The sequence below is a fragment of the Mytilus edulis genome, chromosome 3 (genome assembly GCF_963676685.1).
Source record: "Mytilus edulis chromosome 3, xbMytEdul2.2, whole genome shotgun sequence".
Taxonomy (NCBI): Eukaryota; Metazoa; Mollusca; class Bivalvia; order Mytilida; family Mytilidae; genus Mytilus; species Mytilus edulis.
Window position 1 is genome coordinate 60,640,589 of NC_092346.1, and position 14,593 is coordinate 60,655,181.

Consider the following 14,593-nt stretch of genomic DNA (forward strand, 5'->3'; position numbering starts at 1 on the left):
TATTTATCGTTGTTCTTCTTATTTGATGTTAAGTCAATTTCTGTTTTGATTAACTGCTGTTATATAGTCTGTGTTACTGAATATGATAGTAGTCTCAGATGGCTAGCTGATGCACGCCTTCGGGTGCTGGATTTTCTCGATGTTTTCAAGACACATTAGTGGCCTTTGGCTGCTATCCGCTCTTTGGTCGGATTGTTGTCTCTTTGACACATTCCCCATTTCAATTCAGATTGGCCAATTTAAAAAATCGTCTTTGAAGCTATGTAGTAGGTGAAATATTTTGAAGCTTTACGATGCAGATTGTAAGACCCTCTAATATAATGTTGATTAGTGGCACTTCTTTCCCCTTGAAACTCTATGTAAAAACATATGTTTATCCCTTTCGTTGAAACCAATATTTCTATGAAACAACCTGGACAGGGAGGATGTTTGGCTGGTCTCCTGCAGGAACTCGGCAAGACCTGACGACATGGGTAATCTTTGAATTTAATTAGCCAATTTTAAAAACTTCTCTGAAACAAGGTGAAACGATTCGAAACGTTATACAATTCTAGTGGAAGACCCTCCACAAACTCACCATATGTATAATGTTAAATGAGTGGCAACAGGATGGCATCTTGGCATATACAAATAGTTCAAAATAAAACTATCTGGGAAAAAGAAATAAGAAGATTTGCCGTATGACTGACAATGAGACAACTCTCACTCCAGATCGCAATGTGTAAAAAGTAAACAATTAGAGGTTAAAGTCATGACTACCGTCAACACGGAGCCTTCGCTCACACCTAACAGCAAGCTATATAAAATAACCAAAAATTGAATATTGTAAAACAATGCAAACGGGAAAACCATTGGTCTGATCTAAAAAAAAAAAACACACCCGAACACTCTTTAATATGAATAAAAGCATGCATAGCAAACCTTTGATCAACTTGCTTGCTATGTTTGTGTGGATGGTGTTTGTAAAAAACAGATAGGTAGTCTGTTTACTACATACTAGAATTTGATTGGACAATAAATGAACTTCATTTGAAGGTTAAGTTCCACTTGGTATGTCAATTTTATTGTCCAATCAAATCCCAGTATATATTAAACTCCGCCTACCTATTGTTTGCATGTCACGGAATAGAATTTCCTTCATAATATAAGTTCCAAAAGGAAAAAATGTTCTGGAATATTATTTCCACAGGAATAAATATTACAGTAAATGTTCCCAACGGCATAAATGGTTTAGAATATTTGTTCCAACAGGAATAGATATTATGACAATGTTTATAACAAAGTTTCCATTGGAACTTCTGTTAGGTGGAACAAATATACGTTGACATGTAAACATCCAAGCACACATAACAAGCAAATCGATCAAAGTTTGGTTTTGCATGCTTTTATAGAAAAGCTGTAACACAAAGGTACGATTTGAGAGTACTAAATTAAGCTAGTTAAAAGCCAAAACAATTAATTGTAAAAAAACAAACATGCACCATCTATAATACTAAAATTACGAGGTCCAATTTGTCAGCCGTCATCACGTAAAAACGACGAATCACAGAATTCAACTTTATATATAACTAATATAGTACAAAGGTGTAGATTAAAAATTACACCACTCCAGGCCCTTTTGTTTTCCACGTAATTAATATTGCAAATAATTAAGAAGTTCCGGGTCGAGTCCGCTACCGATACCAATAGTATATTCACCTGTTACCTATTACCTTATCTGTACGTTCCGCATCTGACAGGCGCACCATCAAACGTTGTATTCAGGACTAATATGCTATATACACGGGTCATAACCACAGGGTTGACACTACTAAATTGTCAAATTGTTACCTATTGTAGTATTTTAATCAGTAAGACTTTCTAAGATAACAATACGAATACTAAAAATCTGGACTAAAAATAAGGCGTATAGGTACAGTTTTCAATTTGTTAGTGGGCATGACGTAAAACAGCAAAGCAAAGAATTCAACTTTATTTATAACTTATATAGGACAATGCTGTTGATTAAAAAATACTCCATTCCAGGACCTTTTGTTTTCCAAATAATTAATATTACCAATAACTGATAAGTTCCAGTTCAACGGGTTCAAACAGAAAGACTTGAAAGCAGAGAAAAACTGTGTATCTTATAATCGACATGACTTTATCAGATGACAATACTAATACTAAAATAAGGCTTGCGCATAGTTGTATACTTTAATTCAGTCACGAACCCGTGATATCACGGGTGTGTTCTAGTAGACTTAATAAATATGAATCATGTTATATATTAAAGATAAAGCAATCACTATATAGAAATAAAAGTGGACCTGCATTAATACATCCCCATAAAAAAGAGGGTTCTTTATTGGTTTCGAAAGAAAGAAAAACATTGCCACCAGAGGCACTATATGATTTTGATTGGCAAATTTTCAAAAAGCTACGAGGCGAAATTCACCTGCATGTATACATAAAGTCATAGATATAATAGACATAATAAGATGTGGTATGAGTGCCATTGAGACACCTCCAAATCAAATACACATTTAGTAAAAGGTAAACCAATATAGGTCAAAGTACGGCCTTCAACACGGAGCCTTGGCTCACACCGAACAGGACTGGATAAAAGGTCCAAGAATGAATACTGTTACAGCTAATTTCCTAATGTATGTAGAGTAAGACTTTGGTAGCTTGCTTGCTTTGTTTGTATAAATTGTACAATTGTATTTGAGATGAAGTTCATTCAGATTTAAATATATATACAAGTTTAACTATGCCTAAATATTATTTGCGTATGCCAATCTGAATTACAATGCTTGAAAATACGTTTATACAATCAAAGCAAGCAACCCGACTAAAGTCTTACTATACAAGCATTTGGAAAGTAGCTCTAAACATTTCAAACTGGGAAAAAACAACGGTCTGATCTATATAAAAAAAAACGAGAAACGAGAAACACTTATGGACCACATCAATAATCGACAACTTCTTCAAAGCAGAATCCACTTAGGACAGGTGATATTGATAGCTACAAATTGCAAGCACGTCAAGGGGCACAATGTGTGATTCTCACATACCGGTATTCAATAAATACGCGCATAACTTGACAAGGAAATTAATTTTAACCGTTCTTTAATAGCCAAGTTGACTTATAACATCCAACAGTCATTCTATCCACCGAATAAATTTGATCTATCTCTTGTAGCATATGATAATTTGACCTTATCACAAAAAGTTAGTATTGACCAATTAATCTTGGAAATGAGGGTAAAGTCATGTTATCCTGTTATTGACAGACACCGTTTCTCCATTCAGTGATCATCAGTATTACTTACAGCTGATGATATTCTGCTTTTCTAATGTCATATTTATTTGGCTATTTATCTTCCCTTATCTCAAAGTCTCTGTCTCTCTATTCTGGTACTTTGATGTCTTTAGATAGTCCCAACCTTCATCAGATGTTTCGACCTTGAACCATTACATCCTCCGGTTAGCGGATCAGTAAAGGTGGCCAAATCTCTTCTCACCAGCACTTGGATTCCAGCTCAGATAATGTCGGCGATGTCATAACCAGCAAGATGACCGTTCTTCCTAAACTGTTTCCCATAGCTAGCCTGCCTTGCTGCTGTCTTCCTTGCCTTTCCAACTATTGCCATTGCCTTAACATCCTCCATACTGACTGTGCAGGAAATCCCCTGCAGCCTACTTCTTCTTGGAATAGCCACGCTTTCCAACCTCTCTCTCTTCATGTTGTCATCGGCTATGTGTACTTCTTTTTCTTTCACTAGTATGCCTCTTTCCATCTCTCTTCCCAAGAAACTTTTATTTCTTCTGTTACTATCATCTTTGACTTCTATGTGACCAAACCAGGCTACAATGTCTGTGTTTATGGTTGTCTGTACACATTCCAGAAACACAAGCTTCTTGCCAATGTAAGCTCTCATGTTCTATTCACTGCCCCTGTCCAAGATGAAGTGCTGTTTTGATTTTGTTGCATGACCAGTATCTACCTCTCTTGAAGAATCTGATCTGCTTTGCCTCTGTTGTTGATGGTTTGTTCTTCCTTCTCTCAATATCAGGGATCTCTGCAAGATGATTTAGGACCTTGTAAGTTGTGCGCCCTCGATATCTTCTCTGTGTCAGAACAATCTTACAGCCTGAAAGTATATGTGCCATAGTACCTCTTTCTCAACAGAACTTGCAGCCTTGTTCTATCAGTCTCCACTAATATAAGATTGAAGAGAGGGAAGTGTATTGTAGACTGACCTAAGCATGAATGAAATTCGGAATGGTTCCATCCTCCATAACTCAGCCCATGATATACTAAATACTAGTACCTTATACAGATGGCCTACTTAAAACTTAAAAAGTCACGTGATAAAAGAAAAGAAAAATTGCTGTTCGTCACCCAATCAGACACCTTTTTACAAGTCTGGGGCAGATATGGTTGATCCAGATTTTCAAACTTCCAAAATAGGAATATTTATCTAAAAAGCTAAAGGCGTTGTCACCGCTTGGTAGCAATCCATGTTCATTCATTCTGCGACAGGCTAGACAAGCGAAAGCTACCGATGTCAGACTTAAGCATACGGACTGACATGTATATGTTCCAGACCATATGAGTATTTGGACCGTACGCGTACGGTCCGGACCGTATACGTATACTCGTACGGTCCGACCATACGCGTACGGTCGGACCGTATGAGTATACGCGTACGCTCCAGTACGAGCTGACCATACATGTTATTTGATCATATGGGTTAAATTGAAACAAGCATTTATCACATTTTTATTTTTAGTTTTACAAATTGTTATTGATAATTTATTACAATTAGATAGATAAAATGAACAAACGAACAATTGAAATTAAGTATTTGTTTGATTTTATATCTGAATCCTATTTTGGTACTCTCGCCCAAGGTGACACAATTCAAGTAACGTAATATTTTTTACATTTTCATGTATGCAGTTCATGCATGTTCCTTTGCATTTGCATTTTTTGGTAAAGTTGCTAAATATTCTAAAACAATTGACCTCCCACATTATGTTTACTTCCGATATCTTCAATTTCAGTGATCATAATTCAATTAATGTATTACTGATCGACATGCTTTTCTTGAGAGCAGTAAAAATTTTCAGATCTGACTATTACAGCTCTTGTTTTACAATATGTAATACTAGTAGTAAACAAGTTTCATAATTCGGAATAAAAGTTTAAATATATAACAACTCCAATGCTTGCTTATAATAAAAATATACCATACTGCACTCCCTAATAATAACCAGAAAGTTAAAAAAAATATTCGGACAACAGTTTTATTCGAACGATAAATGCACCAAAAAAAATATGACCGGATTTCTTTTTTCAGTTTTCGGTTAATCGAACAAAACAATGCATATATGTAATCGGTGATCTGTACTTATTAAACAGGAAATATTTTCTTGTCAAAATAATTAATAGCGTTAAAACTGTGCTTGTTTCTGGACAAGTTACATAAGCTAACAAGAAAATATTATTTTACAATATATGATATTTCTTTAATCAAGTGTCGAATTATTTATTCAGGTGAATTTCAATGTTCAATAAAAGTGAGTATATGTCATCAAAACATAGGATAAGTATGAATAAAGCAATTAAAAACATTTCTGGAACAATTTTGAGACTGAGTTAACCAAAATATGTAGTAGTGAATAGCTCCGCAAATTGCCTCGTCTTTTATTTTTAATCAAAAGAATAAGGAAGCCTTTTAGTTAGTTTAATTGTAAAGTTGCACACTTTGATACTTGAACAGATCAAAACATCCATAAAACAGATTAAATATTATTTCTCTTCAATTTGAACTTAAAAAAGAGAGTTCATTAAAATGTCACTAATACAAGAAGCTAATTATGTCAGTATAACATTTACAAACTAGTAAAGGCATGTATACCAAACTCAGATATGAGGAGTAATGCAAGAAAGCGCTTAGAATGCAGCAAATTCTGTTTTTTTTTTATGATTGCAAACTAACTTATCGTAGGCTCTGATTATACAACACTGTAACAGAGGTGTTGTTTCTTCGGATAGGATCCAACTAGTGGTAAGTGCTTCGGTATGCATGTATGTCATATCGCTCGTCCCTCCTTCCGTGATGATGGAAGTATTTAACGACTTTGACTAGATTTACTACATCCATCGCACGGTCGGCTAGGTACCCGAGGGCGTTTGGTGAGCGTTTAATATGTTTTCTGCAGTTGGTAGTCAGGAACAGGTTGAAGGTGCCATTTTGGTAAGCGGCCATCTTGGTTTTGATTAGTCCTATAACATATGACTTCGCATTCTTATTCAATTTTTAACGTTTTTATACTGATATTTTCATTTTTTATTTTTTGATGGCTATTGTTTAAAGTTGGTTGAGCAATTCTGAGAACAAAATCTGATCCAATGTTAACCTCCCATAAAAATGACAATGAAATTTGGTGGCAAATTGTTTTACTCGTCTGTATACCAATATACCAAAATACCAAAATACCAATATATCAATATAGGAAGTTTACCGGAACATCTGATTTCAACTGCTAAAAGTTCTCATATTTCAACTGCTAAAAGTTCTCATATTTCAACCACTGTGTGACTGTCTGGTATATTTTTAATTCTCTCATTCATTTAAAGTTTGACGCATTATCTTATGATTTCTTATATCGAAATGTTGTTGTTAGGTTAGGCATTGCACGACATCTCTTAAGAAAGGGGACGGTTGAGATCTAAAATAAATATTTTAACTCTGTAACATGTTCTTGTGCCAACTCCTAGTCACGTATTTGTTTTATTTAAATGTTCCTATTTTGGAATGTCCGATCTTAGGTAGTTTCTGTTTAATTCATTTACAACGTTTATTTTTAGACCCTACTTGATTTAAGTTTGACACAATGTATTCCTGTCCATTGTTGAAGATTATGTTTTTCCTCTACATGTATTTTGGTCGTATCGTAGGATTGAGATCTAAAAAAATAGTTTAACCTGTAACATGTCCTGTGCCGGTCTTTTTTGGCCTTTACAACATACCTCTTTTTCATATTCCTGTATGCTACAGAAAAATTTTCGTAACTCACAGAAGGATTTGCCGTTGGTTAATTGCAAACATTAAAATGTTCTTAAAAATTGAATTACATTGTGTCACATGATAGTTCAACTTGTTCTAAATTTATGACAATTCGTCGAAAAGCCGCGCGATCTTTTTGAACAGCTGACTTCAATGGAATAATTTTCTTCTCTTTTGAAGTGCATTATACCAGAACATCTTAAATATCTTCACAACTTTTAAATAAAAAAAAACCCAGATTTTATCATTTGGAGTTGAAACCTGATGTTTATATTTTGTTACTTTGGATATTTTTCAATAATTTCAAAGTTCATTAACCAAGGGTCATATATTTTTTTCAAAATGTTTAATCACCCGAACAGTCTATTTTCGATGAATCATTTTTAGTAATTTAAATGAGTTAACCTTGAAAAAAAAAATTACAGAAAAAAACCCATATTTTCTTCAACTTGTACTAAATTTTATACCATCTTCCGATAATTTACTACCTTTTAACGAGTTCGAAGCAAGATATCCGTCTTCGGGGGTGAAATTTTCTTATTTTCTTATTTTTTTAACTGAACGAATTACAAGCAGATAAAAATCTTACATATATCATAACAAATTATTATATCATAGCTGTATTTGGCCATTAATTTTCTCGTGTTATACATGTGCCTACATGGTCCAACTAACACAGTCCTGTTCACAAACACCATAATGGTACTTTTGGATAGCCTTCAAGGGTTGGCTCACTGCTCGACAAAAAGTAGACGTAGTATTAGATTGGGTAAGGATGCCAGGTTATATTTTGGGAAAGCGAAAATTAATCTCTTATTCAGAATAAGTCCTTGATAAAGAAGTCGTATTGACCTTAAGAAAGACTTTTTGCTTTCTTTTTTTGAACTTATGTAGTTTAGTTTGTCAATGAAAAAGCTTTTTGACGTAGGACTGTTGTTTATTTTATTTGGGAAATTGTGAACTTTCTTTTTCTAAAAATATTGGTACAAATCTAATTATTATTCAATGTTGTTGTTGCATGTCGTTATACTTATATAGAATAACGAGAGACATATATATGTCTCTGGTATTGGTATAACATATTATACTAAGGAGAGGACCATCTAAGTACAATAACTTGTGTCTGATCCTTTTTGTTAAATGTAACTACAAATAAAAATATGTTAAAACGAAAACTATTGGAAAGGAATTTGTTAATACAGTTTATCTTTGTTGTATAATTAAAAATATCCACAGGCTTGCACTTGTCCTAAATTTAAGACAATCTTAGCTTCGGAAATTCATAACCTCGATCTCGTTCTCTAAGGTCGAATGACATCTTGAACTCAGTGAACCGAATTCAAGACAACATTTACGAAATTTACAAATATCAAAACAATTTTTTCTAGGGTTTAATTGCATTTGGTAAATGCACTAAATTTAGGACCTGACCTGTCGGAAATTTACAAAGATTCAAACAATCAATAGATTCTTCCTAATGTAAGCATTAAAATTTAAAAAACAAAGCTTTGAGATGTTTTCCCATTGCGTGACTGTTAACTAATTGCCAAAATTTATCAGGGAACCATAGACACGAAGACACCTTCAAGTGGGTCTCATTGGGGTCTAAGCGTGACGCGGGATTGCCGATTTTTGGTAAGCGTGACACGGGAAAGACAAATTATTGTGTCGTGAAAACGGGAAATGAGGTCTAGCGGGACCCGGGAAATGACAAAAAAATCAGAATTGCTGACGTACATAGTGTAAGCGGGATACGGGAATCTGACAAAACGGTAAGCGGGATCCGGGATCGGAACCCCCAATGAGACCCCCCTTCAATAGACCACTTTCGAGTTCATCCGTCACCGGAAAAAACTCGTCAATTATACGCGCTTTTATCACCGTCATTTGTGCGTTTTGGGGCGTCGTCACTTCCCTTCCAATGTTGAGCGAGTGGTTGGAAAACTATAATTCTATATTATACGAATTATTCGGCAAATTGAATTCTCAAAATTGACAATCAACACTGCTGTCATTAGGGAATTGTCAGTAAGTACCTACAGAGCAACCATTATTTTTAGTTTATCCTGCACAAAGACGATCACTAACACGCTTGATGAACGTAAATAGTGCAGGGATACAGGCGACCCCCTCTATCTGGTAAATGACGTCATAAAGGCGTGCATAATTGACGAGTTTTTTCCGGTGACGGATGAACTCGAAAGTGGTCTATTGGCGGGTAATAGCCTTCTTCAACAAGTCGAAGACTCCGAGTATTAATATTGTTTTCGTACAAGTAACGATCTTATTCAATTGCCGAGTAATTTGGTTCGTGAAAAAGCGGTTGTTGTTTGCTTAACACCCAGCGCCAAATTATTCCTTCACTTGAGGTCGATCGTGAAAATTAAGTTTTGGCAATATTATATCATATAAAAGATGGGCAAATTCTCGTTGTCAAAGACCTTATCATGAACTTCATCTCTTCACTGTTGCCACAGGCACTTGCCTCCGATCCCCCCCCCTATATATACCTTTATATATAGGATTTTTTTCTGACACAAGTGCCTGTGACTGGTGCACGTAAATAAGTCAACTCACTTTACACATTTCGCTCCTTGCAAGGATTTGTATAATAGACTTTACGAATCCATTCTCCTTGTAAAATTCCACATACACAAATGTAATATATCTTTGACCTTTTTAACAAACTTACTAAGTCAAATAACCTGTAACACCTTTCCACTTTACAAATCAATTCTTAAAATGATGTTAATGCAGTATGATATCATAAGGATAGAGATTTATAATACCCGATTAGCAGACCAAATATTGTCGGTTGAAGAGGATTTGATCTCATCATGCAAAATTCGCATGAAAAATGAGGTCAGGGTTAAGTGACAATGAATGGTTTCAAAATTTTGTATTTTCCAGATATAAATAAGCAAGTATCGTTCCTTTTCTTTTTGTGTGTTTTTTGCTGTGCATGTACTGATCCTATGTCAAGGATAAACTATATATATCCTTTGTTTTTCTAAAAAAAATATTTTTTAAATCATCCTTTCATGTTGAGAACTCCTATGCAGTCGGGATAGTGATTGTGGGCTCTGCTGGAGTAATCAATTAGATTGTATTGCAAAATAAGAAGTTATCCGAGTTATTTGGTTTAAACATCATTTAACATATACACAGGGAAGATACACATTTTCTTTTGCAACACTTATTCATCCCTAAACTTCAAAGGGTTTTAAAGATAGACAGCTGGAAAAAATTGGTGAACATAAACACAGGTACGGCTAAGTTGATCCAAGTTTTTGACCATAACTTTCACTGTACTGTTTTCTTACTTGTACAAGGCACACTTTCTCGTAGTGGTGGATAATTATGCCAAATTTAAAACCAAAACCACAGCAAAATAAAAACTAAGAAAACAGAAAGCACTTTTGTGAATTTGCATAGGATGACTAATTTTAAATAAGTTTCCTGACTAAACTCCAAGAGGTTTGAATGTTAGAGATTGTAGACAATTTGTTGAGGATGAATAGTCAGGCTGATAACCATAGGACTTCTGCTGATTAATTGTTTCAGCCATGTTTTTTTTTATCTTGAATTGCTGATCATTTTGGCTGTTTTCAGCTAGTCTATCAATAATTCTTTTCAAGATAATTAGCAATTACCATAAAATTGGTAAAAAATCCCAATTTCAGGGGAATAACTCTTTTAAGGGATCAACTGACGAGTTCATAAATGGTTTGAAAGTTAGATTTTTATATAGATCTTGTTTTGCTATTATTTTTCACTATATATCTACTAAATTTTACAAGACAAAAAGCAAACACATTACAATTTGTCAAAAGAGCACGATTTAAGGGCAATAGCTCATAAAGAGAGTTGTCTCAGTGATATTTTTGGTGAAATAAAAAGTACCAGTTGGTTGAGCTGGGCATTTTTAACTTGTTTACCAGTCTTATTTTTCTCTTTCTATTATATCACATAAGAACATGTATTTAACCCTTATGTTCTCTTTTTAGCAATGGTGGCCATGTTGGTTGATAAGCAACAGGAGCAAAAGCACAAACTTGATACAAAGATACCTGAGAGTCCAGTGGTAGATATCCTAAGAATCATTCAGTATAAAGTTGGTTAAAGTTGGTACTATGGTTTGAAAGAACAAAAGGCTCTCAAGAGCCTGAATCGCTCACCTGTTATTTTTTGCTTTTCAATACATATTAATGAGTGTCTTAAAAATTCCATTTAAATGTTCTTTGTATCTGTCATATTTTCTTCAAAAGCGAATAAAATGCATTTTACCCCCTATGATCCATTTGTGTCATAGTGGCTATGTTTCTTGACGTACAAGGAAATAAAATACAAAATCTATACTAGATATTCTGAAACTCATTCAGCCTAAGTTTTGCTGAAATTGATTCAGCAGTCTTAAAGCAAGCATCTAGATGAACAAATTCAGAAAAAAAATGTCTTTAAAGGGCAGTAACTCCTTAAGAGGTCGATTGACAATTTTGGTCATATAAACTTTTTTGTAGATCTTACTTTACAGTTTATCTTTATCATTAATAATAATCAAGATAATAACTAACCAGATGCTCCACAGGGCGCAGCTATATACGACCGCAGAGGTTGAACCCTGAACAGTTGGGGCAAGTATGGACACAACATTTAAGCTGGATTCAGCTCTAAATTTGGATTGTGATTAAATAGTTGACACAGCATAGGTTTCTGACACAGAATGAATGTGGTCTAATGAACTTAAAATATTTTGTTTGCCTTTGAGCAATTCACTATGCTGTTGAATATTAATCCTCTCAAAAAAATGTTTGAAGAAATTTTCTTTTTATTTATGAAATCTGAAATGAGAAAAATTTACCCCCCCCCCCCCATTTTTTTTGCACATCCCCCTTTCCCTTTTTCCAAAACTGATCTCAATTCAAATTCCTAATGGAGTTTGCAACAAAAACTACTCATTTAAATACATAAAATATTAAAATGTAAAATAAAGTGCTTGTTATCACTGAATGGTAAAGATTGTTTTAATTTATCAGTTGGTAGTAAAAGTGAATATACATTGTATATTGTATAAAACAATGATTTAAGTTGATTCAACTACTATTCTGGACAAAGAAAGATAACTCCAATTGAAAATTTCTTGCTATTGCACAATATTGTGCAATTAGATATTTCTTGCTATTGCGCAATACTGTGCAATTGAAAATATTTGCTATTGCACAATACTGTGCAATTGAAGATTTCTTGCTATTGCAAAATACTGTGCAATTGAAGATTTCTTGCTATTGCTGAATACTTAATATAATAATTTTGGATCCTGATTTGAACCAACTTGAAAACTGGGCCCATAATCAAAAATCTAAGTATATGTTTAGATTCAGCAAGCCCAAGAATTCAATTTTTGTTAAAATCAAACTTAGTTTAATTTTGGACCCTTTGGACTTTAATGTAGACCAATTTGAAAACGGGACCAAAAATTAAGAATCTACATACACAGTTAGATTTGGCATATCAAAGAACCCCAATTATTCAATTTTTGATGAAATCAAACAAAGTTTAATTTTGGACCCCGATTTGGACCAACTTGAAAACTGGGCCAATAATCAAAAATCTAAGTACATTTTTAAGATTCAGCATATCAAAGAACCCCAAGGATTCAATTTTTGTTAAAATCAAACTAAGTTTAATTTTGGACCCTTTGGACCTTAAGGTAGACCAATTTGAAAACGGGACCAAAAATTAAAAATCTACATACACAGTTAGATTTGGCATATCAAAGAACCCTAATTATTCAATTTTTGATGAAATCAGACAAAGTTCAATTTTGGACCCTTTGGGCCCCTTATTCCTAAACCGTTGGGACCAAACCTCCCAAAATCAAACCCAACCTTCCTTTTATGGTTATAAACCTTGTGTTTAAATTTCATAGATTTCTATTTCTTTTTACTAAAGTTATGGTGCGAAAACCAAGAATAATGCTTATTTGGGCCCCTTTTTGGCCCCTAATTCCTAAACTGTTGGGACCAAAACTCCCAAAATCAATCCCAACCTTCCTTTTGTGTTTATAAACCTTGTGTTAAAATTTCATTGATTTCTATTTACTTATACTAAAGTTATTGTACGAAAACCAAGAATAATGCTTATTTGGGCCCTTTTTTGGCCCGTAACTCCTAAACTGTTGGAACCAAAACTCCCAAAATCAATCCCAACCTTTCTTTTGTGGTCATAAACCTTGTGTCAAAATTTCATAGATTTCTATTTACTTAAACTAAAGTTATAGTGCGAAAACCAAGAAAATGCTTATTTGGGCCCTTTTTGGCCCCTAATTCCTAAAATGTTGGGACCAAAACTCCCAAAATCAATCCCAACCTTCCTTTTGTGGTCATAAACCTTGTGTTAAAATTTCATAGATTTCTATTCACTTTTACTAAAGTTAGAGTGCGAAAACTAAAAGTATTCGGACGACGACGATGACGCCAACGTGATAGCAATATACGACGAAAAATAAAAAAATTTTGCGGTCGTATAAAAACTTCAAAATTTCCTTAAAACTACCAATTTAGTGGCAGCAACCTAACAATGAGTTGTTAGATTCATCTGAAAATTTCTGGGCTGATAGAACTTTAGCTAATGAACACTTTTACCCCATGTCAGATTTGCTCTAAATGCTTTGTTTTTTGAGATATAAGCCAAAAACTGCATTTTAGCCCTATGTTCTATTTTTAGCCATGGCGGCTATGTTTTAAGATGAAACAGAAAAATAAACAAAAACTTTATTCTAGATTTCCTAAGGATAATTCAGCTAAAGTTTTGTAGGAATTAGTTAAGTAGTTTCAGAGGAGAAGATGTTTGAAATAGTTTACACCAAATGGACGACGACGGACGCCAAGTGATGGCAAAAGCTCACAGTTCCTTCAGAACAGTCAGCTAAAAATTGTCAGCTCCACATATCTCCTGTACATAATACCAAAACTACTGTTTATTAACAGGATTCTGTAAACTTCATTCATGTCAATTCAACAAACAGTGAACATTATGAATGCAAGTAGTAATATTTTGTTTACAGGCTCATTAAATGAAGCAAGAAAAAAGTCTGCATCAAGTAATGATAATGTAGTCAGCAACCATCAAATAGAATAGTTACTAAATGAAAACAGTCGAAGAAGTTGAATTCAGAGGGTGTCAATCATCAGCTTCCAGAAATGTTAAATGAAAATCACTCTTTCCAACAGTGTCTGATCATAATGGCAAGAAGATATGATCATCTGTTACAAAAAATGTATATAATTAAATGGAATTTGTTCGTCAACACAACACACTACTATGATTTAATGACACCCCCCCCCCTTGATTTTCATTCTGTGGTGAACCCTGCTGAGTGACTTTACCCAGTTATATAAAATAAGAAAAATAAGATTTGCCCAGATGTTACAGTATGGAGAATATTGGTCAGGAGAACTTAAGAATAGAGCTGAGACAACTGCACCCCATAGGAGCAGTTAGAATAAACTCACACTAAAAAGAAGAACAAC

The 14,593-nt window shown here is 34.1% G+C and overlaps 1 long non-coding RNA gene across 1 annotated transcript; it reads left to right on the top strand.

The window, feature by feature from the left end:
- Nucleotides 1-5,452: 5,452 nt before the first annotated feature.
- Nucleotides 5,453-11,417, top strand: LOC139516995 (uncharacterized). The gene is made up of 2 exons (XR_011663068.1): nt 5,453-5,568; nt 11,069-11,417. It is a non-coding gene; the product is annotated as an uncharacterized lncRNA (long non-coding RNA).
- Nucleotides 11,418-14,593: the final 3,176 nt, after the last annotated feature.